The sequence below is a fragment of the Tamandua tetradactyla genome, chromosome X (genome assembly GCF_023851605.1).
Source record: "Tamandua tetradactyla isolate mTamTet1 chromosome X, mTamTet1.pri, whole genome shotgun sequence".
NCBI lineage: Eukaryota > Metazoa > Chordata > Mammalia > Pilosa > Myrmecophagidae > Tamandua > Tamandua tetradactyla.
The window spans coordinates 122,087,629-122,100,964 of NC_135353.1; the positions used below are offsets into that span (position 1 = coordinate 122,087,629).

The 13,336-nt window shown below is 40.3% G+C and overlaps 1 pseudogene; it reads right to left on the reverse strand.

Annotated features, from left to right (window-relative positions):
• Positions 1 to 11,376: 11,376 nt before the first annotated feature.
• LOC143670482 (iron-sulfur cluster assembly 2 homolog, mitochondrial pseudogene) lies at positions 11,377 to 11,842 on the reverse strand (annotated as a pseudogene).
• Positions 11,843 to 13,336: the final 1,494 nt, after the last annotated feature.

The window sequence follows — 13,336 nt, forward strand, 5'->3', positions numbered from 1 at the left end:
TTCAAGTGTATATTTGAAGGAACTGAGAGTGGGGACATGAATGGACATTTGCACACTATGTTTATGGCGGCAGTGTTCAAGATCTACAATGGATGGACTTGACCTAATTGTATATTGACTGGGGAACAGAAGGGGGAGCTATGGTGTATACATACAATGGACTATTGAGTGGTTGATGCAATTAGGTGAATGAACCTCGAGGAGAGTATGTTGAGTGAAATAAGAAACGAAAAGACAAATACTATAATGCCTCACTAATATGGACTAACTATAATGTGCAAACTATGGGAATTAAACTTGAGAGAATAGGTTATCAGGAGAAGGCCTTTTATAAAGGTTTCTAGATTTTAAGGTCTCATAGCAGTCACATCTATTCTGGAGTGGTAACTGTTATTTCCAAATTCTGAGATGTGGAGCTCTTTGTGTATAACCTGGTCATTCCCTGGAACTTCAGGTATCTGTAAAACACCTGTGACTCAGAGCCAGTGTTCTGCAGCTATTAAAGTCAGCATTACCCCATAAGCAAACTGTTAAAAACACTGAAAAAATGATAAGACTTCAATTAGAGATATGAATGAAGCTAATCTGGTTAGGACTAAGGTAAAATCAGACTAAAGGGTAAAGGATGATATTGGATATGTTTTAAAACTTCAACTTCTGTGTGAGACCAAAGGAAGAGCTGTTGATTTGGTGCAAAATTTATATTTTTTTGTAGCACAATATCTAATTTAACTTGTATGATCAGCTTATTCAGACATCTTAATTACATGGAACCTTGAATAAGGAGTGAGATCTTGGTGGTCTGTACAGGTTAGTGTGATGCTCTGATACATCCCAGAGTAATTCGAGCAGAAGATAAACAAGTATTTGTAAAGTGCCCCTGAAGGACTGGGGAAAAGGGTGGAAATATTGAACTTCCCCACCTGGGGAAGACCTGATATTCTTGCAATCACTGGGGACTGCCAATTTGATGGGCCAGGCCCTTGATCTTGGGGCTTGCCCTTATGAAACTTATTCTTGCAAAAGAGAAGTTAAGCCTAATTATGATTAGGCCTAAGATTCACCCCCAGAGAACCTCTTTTGTTGCTCAGATGTGGCCTCTCTCTCTAAGCAAACTCTGCAAGTGAGCTCACTGCCTCCGCCCCCCACCATGTGGGACATGACTCCCAGAGATGTACATCTCCTTAGCAATGTGGGACAGGACTCCAGGGGACAAGCCTGGCCCTGGCATCACGGGATTGAGAGAGCCTTCTTGACCAAAAGGGAGAAGAGAAAAGAAACAAAATAAAGTTTCAGTGACTGAGAGATTTCAAATAGAGCCAAAAGGTCATTCTGTAGGTTATTCTTATGCAGTATATAGGTATGCCTTTTCAGTTTTTTTATGAATTGGAGTAGCTACAGGGAAATACTTGATAATGTTGAACTACAATACAATAGCCTTGATTCTTGAAGATGATTTTACAAATATATATGAGTAACAAAATAAAGAGAAAATGTAAATAAATAGTCGGGAGGAGGGGAGGATGAGATGTTTTGAGTGGTCTTTTTACTTTTATTTTTAATTTTCTTCTTTCATTTGGAGTAATGAAAATGTTAAAAAATTGATTATAGTGATGAATGCTCAGCGATATGATGATACTGTGAGCCACTGATTATACATTTTGGGTGATTAGATGGTATGTTAATATATATATCAGTAAAATTTTAAAAAGGTCAAGGATGTCTAGGTAGCAAACAGCAAAATGTGTCAATCCTTAAATATCAATGTCTGTTAACCCGGAAACAACAGAAGAATTTCTTTGGAACTATGAAACTACATACTGTTACCAGATCTCTTATCTTTATCACCCTTTGCCACTAGTCTCTAGTCAACAAACTATTACCATAATCTCACCCTCTCCTGCTTTACCTTTTGCTACTCTTGTCAGTGTCACTGCTAACTCTTGCTAACTGGATCATTGGAATGCCAGTTTCTTCTTTAGGAAACTACCTTACACTACACTCTATATTTAAATTCACAGAATGCTTCTTTTATCTCTTTATAATAAGAAATATTTGGCTCTCTCTTGATGATGCAAATTTCCCTGCAATTCCTCATACAGCGGCTACTCATTTTACAAGGTGATGTAGCCAGAAGAGTCAGCAATATTTTTACTTCCCATGGTGAATTTCAGATCGATAATTCTCTTTCCTTGCAGTAGAACATTTTCTTAAAAACAAAAAGAGAAATAATCCAATTAAAATTGTGCAAAGGATGGTGAAGCTAAGCCTACTTATAATTATGCTAAGAGTCACCCGCAGAGAACCTTTTTTTGTTGTTCAGATGTGGCCTTTCTCTCTCTATTCTAGACTTTGCAAATAAACTCACTGTCCTCCCCTACATGGGAAGTGACTTCCAGTGGGGTAAGTCTTCCTGGCAACATGGAACATGACTCCCAAGGATGAGCCTGGTCTCAGTAGGACTGAGAAAGCCTTCTTGACCAAAAGGGGGAAGAAAAATGAAACAAAATAAAGTTTCAGTTGCTAAGAGGTTTCAAATAGAGTTGAGAAGTTATTCTGGAGGTTACTCTTATGCAAGCTTCAGCCAGACGTTACAAGTGACCACAGTATGCCAAGCCCTAACCAATAGTATTCCTGAAAACCCTAAAGAATACCTGGGCTTTATCTAAGACTCTAAAAAAGTTTTTATTAGTAAATTTATTTTTTTCAGAAACTTAGGACCTACACATTGTTCCTGTGCCAGATAAGCCTTGAAACTCAGAGGTACCAGTTTCTTCAAGAACATCAACCAGTTTCATTCCTCTACCCCATAAGGTCAACACCCCTTCTGAAGCATGAAGAAGGTAAAATAGTCATTGACTGGATATTCCTGAAGATTGAGAGAAAGAGCAAATGAGAGGGATGAGGTGTAATTGAGAAATTAGAATTTAACAAATGATCATGACTACTGAGTCATTATATAGATATTCCTTTTTAGTTTCTAGTTTATTAGGATAGCTAGAAGGAAATATTTGAGATTGCTGAACTGCAATCCAGTAGCCTTGATCTTTGATAATGATTGTATAATTGTGTAGCTTTTATTAAATGACTGTGTGATTGTAAAACCCTTGTGACTGACGCTCCCTTTATCCAGTATACGGGTAAATGAGAAATAAACACAAAAAAATAATAGAGGGGAGTAAGGGGTAGGGGTTGTTTTGGGTTGTCTTTTTTCTTTTTCTTTTGGTGTGATGAAAATGTTCTAAAATTGATTGTGGTGATGAATGCCCAACTATATGATGGCACTTTGAAGCACTGATTATATACTTTGGATGGATTATATGGTGTGTGAATATATCTCAGTAAAATTGCATTAAGATTGTGCAAAGGACTTGAATAAACATTTCCCTAAAGAAAATATACAAATGGCCAATAAGCACATGAAAATATTTGCAACATCATTAGCCATTATGGAAATACAAACCAAAACCACCTCATATCCAATAGAATGGTTATTATTTTAAAAATAATGTATGCCAGTACGGATGCAAAGAAATAGGAACCTATGTACATTGTTGGTGGGAATGTAAAGTGGTATACTCACTGTGGAAAACAGTTTGTTGGTTCCTCAAAAATTTAAACATAGACTTTCCATATGACCTGGAAATTACACTTCTAGGTATGGACTCAATAAGATATTTACACACTGATGTTCATAGCAGCATTATCCACAATTGCCAAAAGGTAGAAGCAACCTAAGTTTTTAATCAACGAATGGATAATCAAAACGTGATATATACATAACAGTGAATTATTACTCAGCCTTAAAAAGGAATGAATTTCTGATACATGCTACAACATGAATGAATCTTGAGGGCATCATGTTGAGTGAAATAAGAGAGACGAAAAGGACAGATACCGTATGATTCCGCTTACATGAAATGGCTAGAATATGCCTAAGTACAGGATGCAAGAGGAAGAATGGGGAGATACTGCATAATGGATGTAGGGTCTATGTTTGGGGTGATGGGAAGTGCTGGTAATGGAAGGTGGTGAAGATACTGAATGTTTCTGCAAATTTAAAAAGAGCAATAAAAATGAAAATTAAATGAATTACATGATCCTTGAAAGGATCTAGTAATGGAAGAGAAAAGGCTCAAAAGGACATTACAGGACACATGAATAAATTGGAATATAATCTGTAAAATTTATATCAATGTTAAAATTCTTGAACTTCACAACTGTCCTTAAGGTGTTACATACGAGAATATCTTTGTTCTTAGGGAATGTATATGGAAGTGTTCTGTGCTCAAGGAACATGATATGTACACACCTACTCTCAAACGTTTAGAAAATATATATGGACAAATAAATGGAAAAATGGATAGATGGATAGGTAGGTAGAATGATGTAGCAGATGTGGCAAAATGTTACAACTGGTGGTTTTGGGTATCTGGGGGTGGTATGTTGATATTCTCTGTATGGGAAATGTATTGTTCTTGCAACTGTCCTGTAGGTTTGAAATTATTTTAAAATAAACAGTTTAAGAAAGAAAAATCAGTCAGACCACTATGCACCTATTAGAATGGGTGAAAAAGGCCTTTAAAATAGCCGTGCTGGTGAAGATGCTAAGCAACTATGCCTCTCAAACATTGCTCATAGGAATGCAAAAGAAAATAGTGTAGTGAGTTCGAGTTTGCAGATTTCAGAGCTGCCTAAGAAAAAGATTTGAACACTAGATGGCAGTAACACAAAAGCTGTTTATTGGAGGGGGTGATACTGACAGATTTGCATGTGAGGGACAAGCCCTTGCAAGTAGGAAACCTTCCAGAAGGCAGCAGGACAAGGAGCCAACAGAAGGGAAGCAGATCTAGAGGAAAACTCCCATATTTCTTGGGGGGAGGGAGGAGAGAAGAAGGTGGGTGTTGCTTTAGTGTTTAGATGAAGGTGCTGAGGCAGCATGGCTGTGGCCTTTGGGCCAGAGAGCTGCTAAGGACTGAAGCAGCGTAGGACTTTAAAAGTGCAGGATCTTAAGTCGACAACTGAGATCAGACTCTGGGCAAAGCTGGGAGGGGTTTCACAGGGTATGCAAAGGAGTTTGACTGTAAATGACTAAAAATTGCGTATTTGGGCTATTTTCAAAACAACTGGATGTGTAAGGATTTGAGTTGGGCATCAGCAGGTTTTTCTTACAGAACCAGACTGTGTGAAAAAGCAAATAACACACAAGGCCACTACACAGAGGACATCTTTGGCTCATTTATATAATCTATAGCGATCATGTAAACTGTTTTTTGTAAGTATATACCTAACATGTGATCCAGAGATCCCATTCGAAGAGAAATGAAACCTTCACACGTGCGCGCGTGCGCACACGCACACACACACACACACATGTACATACAGGCTCACAAATGTTTATAGTGGTTTTACTCATAATTGCCATAACTGGAAAAAAACCTCAGATGTTTTCAAACGGTGAATGGATAAAGAAACTCAGGTATATATATAATGGAGTATTATTCAGCAATGAAAGGAAAAGAACTATATATTCATGCAGTAACATGGACAAATCTTAAATGCCTTTTGCTAAGTCAAAGAAGCCAGGTCCAAAAGTCTATATATCAGGGCGGGCCGCGGTGGCTCAGCGGGCAAAGTGCTTGCCTGCTATGCCGGAGGACCTCGGTTCGATTCCCGGCCCCAGCCCATGTAACAAAAACGGAGAAACAGAATACAATAAAACAAGAAAATGTTTAAAAAATGTTTCCCTTTCTTCCTTCCTTCCTTCCTTCTATCCTTCCTTCCTTCTCTCTGTCTTTCCTTTAAAAAAAAAAAAAAAAAAAAAAAAAAAAAAAAAGTCTATATATCATATGACTCAATGTATATGACATTTGGGAAAAAGCAAATCTACAGGGACAGAAAACAGATCAGTAGTTGTCAGAGATAAGGAGTGGGGGAGCGGTTGACTATAAAGGAAACTTAGGAGGACATTTTTGGGGCCATGGAACTATTCTGTAACATAATTCTGGTTGTGGATGCAGAACTCTATCCATTTGTCAAAATTCATATAACATCACATCAGAAAGAGCGTTCCCTAAGAGATAGGAAATAAATGAAGTGGGTCCTACTATTGCCCCATATTACTGCCTTCAGGGAGTTTTCATTCCACAGCACCAGGAGGGGCAACCCAGGTGGAGTCTGGCGAGCCACCTGTGTTCAGGGCTTGGAGCTGGAAGTCTGGGGAGACCAAGGACAGTAGAGTTTTCAGGCCTGTACAGGAGAGCAGAGAGCTGCACAGAAAAGGAACTCCTGATATTTGAGAAAGGGTGCCCTTTGAGTAGTCAGCAGAGACTGATCAGTACATGTGTATGAGGAAACTGCCTTAGGTATGGGAAAGAATCATCTGAGATGAAGGGGAGCCTGGTGCTCACACAGAATCAGGAGTGATCTCGCTAAGACCTTGCAGCCTTGGCCTGCCTGTGTGCAACCCTCTAGACACAGATTTGCTGCTCCTACAAATGCTCCTCTTGCTTGTGGTGCAGAGTGGCCACTCCACCTGCGAGTTCCCCTTCCCACACTGCTAATGTGTTCTGAAGGCCTTCTGCCCTTACCGAAACCCAGACTCCCTCTGCACACCGGTGCTACCAGTTACAGGTAACTGCTCCCCTGCCAACACTCCAACTCCAGACTGTCTCTGGTCTGCTAAAGCAGAGGACTTCTCTATCAGGTGGCTGAGGCACACCTTCTCCAACAAAATTCTGAACTCCTGCCAAGTTTGTCCTTGTTTGGGCACTTACCTTCAGCCCTAGGGTACCAAATAGAGTTTCCTTATATCTTAGTGTCTTTTATTATAACTAATCATTCTTACATAAACTTCCCCCTGTGTAACCTATTGCTTCATTTCTGCCTCCTGACTGGACCCACATTGCTACAACTACAGACATAAAAGCCCTACCAGACAATGTTATAATTTTTGTTTTCAATTGTAATGCACATTTTAAAGAACACAAGGGGGAAAATAATCTGTGTACCCAGCTACTGAACCAAATGCGTTGCTTTTCCTTAATACCTGCTGGGCTCATTTCCCTTCTATTTAAAGAACTTCCCTAGCAATTCTTTTACAGATATCTGCTTAGAACACATTCACCTAGTCTTCCATCATCTGAGAATAGTTTTATTTCCCGTTTATTCTTGAAGGATATTTTCACTGGATATAGAACTAAGGATTGACTGTTCTTTTCTTTCAACTCTTTAAAAATGTTTCGCTTCCGTCTTCCCTCCATGATTCTGAGGGATAACCCACAGTCATTCAAATTGTTGTTTCCTTATAGGTAATGTGTTGCTTTTTATCTGGCTGCTTTCAAGATTTTTTCATTGTGTTTAGTTTCAACAGTTTGATTTCTATATGTCTGGACATTGATTTCTTTGGGTTTATTCTGCTTGGGTTTGTTGAGCTTCTTTAGTCTGTAGTTTTATGTCTTTTGCCAAATTTGGGAAGTTTTTGATCATTATTTAAAAATTTTTTCTGCACTGCACTCTTTCTCCTTTCCTTTTGGGATACCAATGACACGAATATTAAACCTTTTGCCATTTCATTGTCCCACAGGTCGCTGATGACAGGTTCATTTTTTCAATATTTTTTCTCTCTGTTTTTCAGGTTGGATAATTTCTATTGCTCTTCAAGATCATCTTCAAGATCATCAAATCTTTCCTGTGTCATCTCCATTCTGCTGTTGAGTCCATCTAGTGATGGACTGTATTTTCAGTTTTAAAAGTGACTCTTACCTGTGGCTGGGGGATGAGTGGTTTAGTCCTCTGCTCAGAATTCAGAATGTTGGGAGAACCTTGACTTGTGTCTGGGCCTGAAACTAGATGTATCTCTGGACTCGAAGCTGAGCCTCAGTTCCCTCCTGTTTCTGCAGCTGCTCCATGTGCTGGAAGGACAAATAAATCATTGTTGTTGTGTTCTTAGTGCGGATGAGCAGACAACACTGATCTAAACATCTGGCCAAAATGAAACAGAACATGTAGTGCCCTCGGAAAAACAAAATAGGGCCCAGATGACAGTAGTGCTAAAGTATTGCTGTTGAAGGTTGAGTGAACACCCCCCAACACCGCCCCCCACAAAAAAACAACAACAACTAGGTAGTGCGCCCTTGCTGTCCTGCCACATGCAGGGTGGCGGCTTGTTGTCCCTTTGGGGGTGGGGACGCCTCTTGGTTTTGTTTCTTAATTTTGGTTTGTTGACACATGGAGTTCTTAGATTTAGTTTATCTGAATAGTGAGCGGTTCCTGCAGGAAACAAACCTGTTTCCCCGCGCCCCCAAGACCACACCCTGCCCTGATGGCAGCAGGGGTGTGTGGACAGCAGAGGTGGGCACCCGCTTGGCCCCTTCCTCTCTGAAAATGCCTTGTCTGTTATCCCTCTCTGCGTCAGCACAGTTCATTTCCAAGGCTGCTCTACAACCCAAGAGCAAATTAATTCCTAGCCTGTAAGTGAAATGTGACCAATTCATCCCACTTGGGGGCAGTTTATTGCACATCTGTTGCTGATTGGAGCTCATTTGTGCTGCTGGCATGGTGCCTTTGTTTACACAAACATCACCCACCTAATCACTGGGAGTTAGTGACTGCGTGGCCCTGCACTCCGTCTTTAATCTCATTTAATTTTTATTAAACATGCTCTGGACCTTTGTTGAGAAAATGATTCTTTATTCTAAAGATGATCTTTTTAAAGGGTCTTATATTTGCATGAGTTTTTGTTTAGTCTCTGAGGTTTTTGTACTCCATATTCTAGGACATTTTGTCATTTGACTTCTTACCAATATTATTAAAGTCTTATTAAAGTGTAAAAAAAAAGAAGGGCCAGAGTGAGCTTTTATGGAGTGTGAGGAAATGGAAAGGTTGAAAGTTTGGGACAGTGCCTGTCTTATTTTCCTAAGATTGCTGTTATAAATTACCACAACTGGTTTACTTAAAACAGAAATGCATTCTCTCACAGTTCTGGGGACTCGAAGTCTGATATCAAGATGTCGGCAGGGCTCGGTTCCCTATGAAGGCTCTGGGGCAGAATTCTTTCTTGCATCTCCTGGCTGCTGGTGGTTGCCCACAATACTAGGCATTTCTTTATTTTCAGTTGTAACACCTCACTCTCTGCCTGTGTCTTCACATGGCTGTTTTTCCTAATGTATTTCTCTCTGTGTATTCACATGACTTTCTTATAAGGACACCACGCTAATCTGGTATGACCTCATCAACAAATTGCATCTACAACGAGCCTATTTCTAAATTAGGTGACATTCTGAGGTTCCAGTTGAACATGATTTTTTTTTCTCTGAGCTGAAAATCTTTATTATGCCCAGGTATCAGCAGCAGATTTAGTGTATTAATAACGTTACACACAGATTCTTCCATGCTGTACTGCTTTCTGGTTTTGGTTTCTGAGTGTACCCTTCTTTCCTCTAATAACACAATATGTGTGATTTCCCTAAATCCCAGATTTTCCCACATTGGAAATGTAAGTTTCTAAGTTTCTGTCTCTAAATTATTTCCATTTTTAAAACTGGTAAAATGCCTCACAAAACGACCTTAATTCCAATCCAGTCTAGAAATGCGTTTTTGCTATAATGGACTTTTAAGTCTCCCAAGCCAATATATAACCAGTACCTCTTCCAGAATCAACTTAGTTGTAGTTTGTTAAACATTAGCAGTAATAAATCATTTTGTTGTTGTTGTTGCTGTTGTGGATTTTCTTCTTTTCTTTTAGCTGTCTGTGATGATTAATTTCATGTGTCAACCTGGCTAGATTATGGGGTCCAGTTGTTTGGTCAAACACTAGCCTACTTTTTTACTACGAAGGTATTTCATAGATGGGATTAGCATCTACAATCAGTTGACCTTAAGTAAAGGAGATTAGCCCCCATAATGAGGGTGGCCTCATGCAATCCATTGGCGGTCTCAATAGCGAGAACGGAGGGTTGCAGAGATTAGAAGGATTTAAGAATATATCCTCCACTTCTTCCTGAGTTTCCAGCCTAAGGAATTAGGACTCAAGAATTCAATATCTTTCTCACCAGAACTTTCAACCTCCAGGTTGCCGTACAAATTCGGACTTGCCAGCTCCTACAATTGTGTGAGTCAATTCCTTATAATAAATGTCTTTATATACATATTTATGTTGTGTTGGTTCTGTTTCCCTGGAGAACCTTGATGGATACACTGTCCACACTGTTCTGGCTCCTCTATCCTGCCACACAGGGACCATAGTTATTTTAAACTCCATATCTGATTTAAGTACCACACCCAAATAGATACTTTATAATTCACTGGAATTTGGGGTTTAAAAAGAGCTTTCTTTTTTTTTAGTGACCTAAAAGTAGGGTTACCAAATTTGGTGAATAAAAATACAGGATGCCCAGTTAAATTGAACCCCAGACACACAACAAATATTTTTCAGTATAAATCTGTCCTATGCAATATTTGGGACTAGCTTATATTAAAAAATCGTTCATTGTCCATCTGAAATTCAGATCTAAACTGGGCATCCTATACTTTATCTGGTAACCCTACCTATGAAAAGGTCCCTAATTATCTATTATCTGTATCAACAAAGGTACTATTTCCTGCTTATGCTTGAGATCAGAAACATTTTACACCATAAAATGAATGAAGCAAAATATCCTGAGAAGATTCCGTCATTAAATGATCACAGAAACTTGACATGTCTGCATGAGTATAGAGGCTAGTTTTCAAATGATTCAGGTATCAACAGGGGCTTGGCCCAAGTTGTTTGGGTGACAGGTTCTTAGTTTTGTGAATCTATCAGAGCCATGAGTAGGAAAGGAGAACGTATTTGCTCTAACAAATAGGAAGTAGAGAGTGGAGAGTTGCATACAAAATAAGGATAAGTCAAGTATCAAGTGGCATACTCACAAGGGTGAGATGAAGAAGAGAACATTTGCCTTACTTATCCTCTCTGGCCTAGTAACCACTCTTTAAGCTAGCCAATCTGTGACCCTGATCCAAAACATATGTAAATAAGGACTTTCTCTTAAAATGAAGTTTTTATACGTAGCTGTATGTATATGTGAAAGCAGCCTCTGAAAGTCAGGACAGTAGCTCCAAATTCTGGGATCTAGAAGGCTCTGTAGATTACAATGGGTTTCAACCAGTTATTAAATCTGAGGCAGCAACATTTGTGGGCGTGGTCTCAGGATTGTGAGGGAAAAATAAAGCCAAGAGTAAAAGCTTCACATTCTGAAAATAACAGTGGCAAAACACAGCACTCCTGGGCTAATAAAATTGAGAGAGGACCATGATTAGAAGGAAGCTTCTAGAATTCCTCTAAGCATAGGTTCTTCAAACTGGTATGACTAGTGACAATCTCTGGGTCACCCATCAAAGTTTGACAGAGAATGATGATCCACCGGGGCAGCCTTGCTGTGCCTGAGGAGCGCTTAACACCTGAAATGAGCTTTGAATTAGTTCTTGGCTGAACTCTGCCTGGGCCCCTTTCAGGAAGGCCAAGCAATCACAGTCAACCACCACTCTAGCCCCCATTCTGTTCAAAACTCTGTCGTCGAGGTCGATAACTGTATCCAGTGAACATCTGTATCGGGATCTGGAGCATCCATCTCCTTCCATCTGCAGTCTGAGGAATTCTGATCCCTCCGTGATTTTCAGAAGCCTCTGGAAGCAGGTAACAGCGAAGCAGATCTCTCCTTTGCCGGCCTCGGGATTGGAGGACAACAATTCCCCAGGAGCCTGAGGCCGGGAGAGGCTGCAGAGAGCCTTCGGCCAGCGGCCAGCGGGTGACTGCTCTCAGCACCCTGGCCGTTAAGGATAACGTCCCGGCACCTGCCATCTTCTACCACAAACGGCACATGAATTTTGGGGGGTCACTATTCAACCTAGTACAGTGTCCCAGAGGACTCTCCTTCCTTCCTTCTCTCCTTCCCTTTCTCTCCTTCTTCCTTCCCTCTATCCCTCATTCCCCTCCCTCCTCCTCTCTCCTTCCGCTTTCTTCCTCCTTGCCTTGCTCCCTCTTTCCCTTTCTCCTCCCTTTTGGCGTCCCCTCCCTCCTTTATTCAACCTTCTCTTTTCTCCTTCCTTCCATATTCTCCTTTCCTTACTCTGTAACAACTTTTCTTTCTTCCTCAAACCCTCTGGTCTTTTTCTCTCTCTACTCCTTCCTGTCTCACTCTCTTCCCTTTTCTTCCCCTCCCTCTCTCCCTTCCTTTCCTTCTTGCTTTCTCTCTCCCTCTGCATCTCTGTCTCTGTCCACCCCCCAGGCCTCCCTCCCTGCTTCCCACCCTCTCCCCTAACCATCTCCTTCCCTCCCTCTCTCTCTTCCTATATCCCCCTCTTTCTCCCTCCTTCTTCCCTATATCCCTCTCAGTCTGCTCCCTTTCTCCCTTCTCCCTCTGTCTATTCACTTCTCTCTTTCCTCTCTCCCTTCGTCTCGCTATGCTCCTCTCTCTTTCTCCCTCTTTTCCACCTCTTCTTCACACCTCCTCTGCCACTTCCTCCTTTTCATTCTTCTTCCATCTCTCTCCCATCCTGTCTTCCTTTCACCCCAACTTTTTCTCCCTCCCTAAGTTCAATTATTCCCCTTGGTGTTTAATGAAATATTTACACCAGACATGTCATTGAGCATAAAGATAAGTTAGATACAGTCAGAGCTCTCAAATCCTCCAAGTTCTGACCAGGAGGCACTCTCCAGAGTCCTTGGGCTCACACCAGTCCCTGCTCTGCCTGGTGGCCTAAGGGCAACCACTTCCCCGTCTTAGGGCCTAGCAGGCAAGGTGAGGTGGTCTCCAGGTGCTGTCTCTGCAAGGGGTACCTGCTGCACAGTCAATAAGGCTGAATGGGTTTTGAGGTTCAGTGATATCTCATTTTTCCATAGTTCTTTTGTCCATGCTTTGAAGAAAATGTGTATGCATGTATACATACTTAGTGGCAGCAATTACTTTTTTTTTAAGAGAAGTGATATGCTTACAGGTAAATCATGTAGAAAATACAGAGTTCTCATATACACCCCCTATTATTAACATCATACATTAGTGTTGTACATTTGTTAAAATTGATAGAAGAATATTATTGAAATTGTACTGCTGATTTAAGTCCATGGTTTACATTAGGGTTCACTCTTTGTGTTGTACTGTTTGTTCTATGGGTTTGTAGAAACTTTTACTCAATTATCCAACCTAAGATTTCCCCCTTTAACCATATTTAAATATATATATTTCAGTGGTGTTAATTACAATCACAATGTTGTGCTACCATCACCAGCTTCCATTACCAAAACTTTTCCATCACCACAAATAGAAACTGTATACAATTTAAGCATTAATTCTCC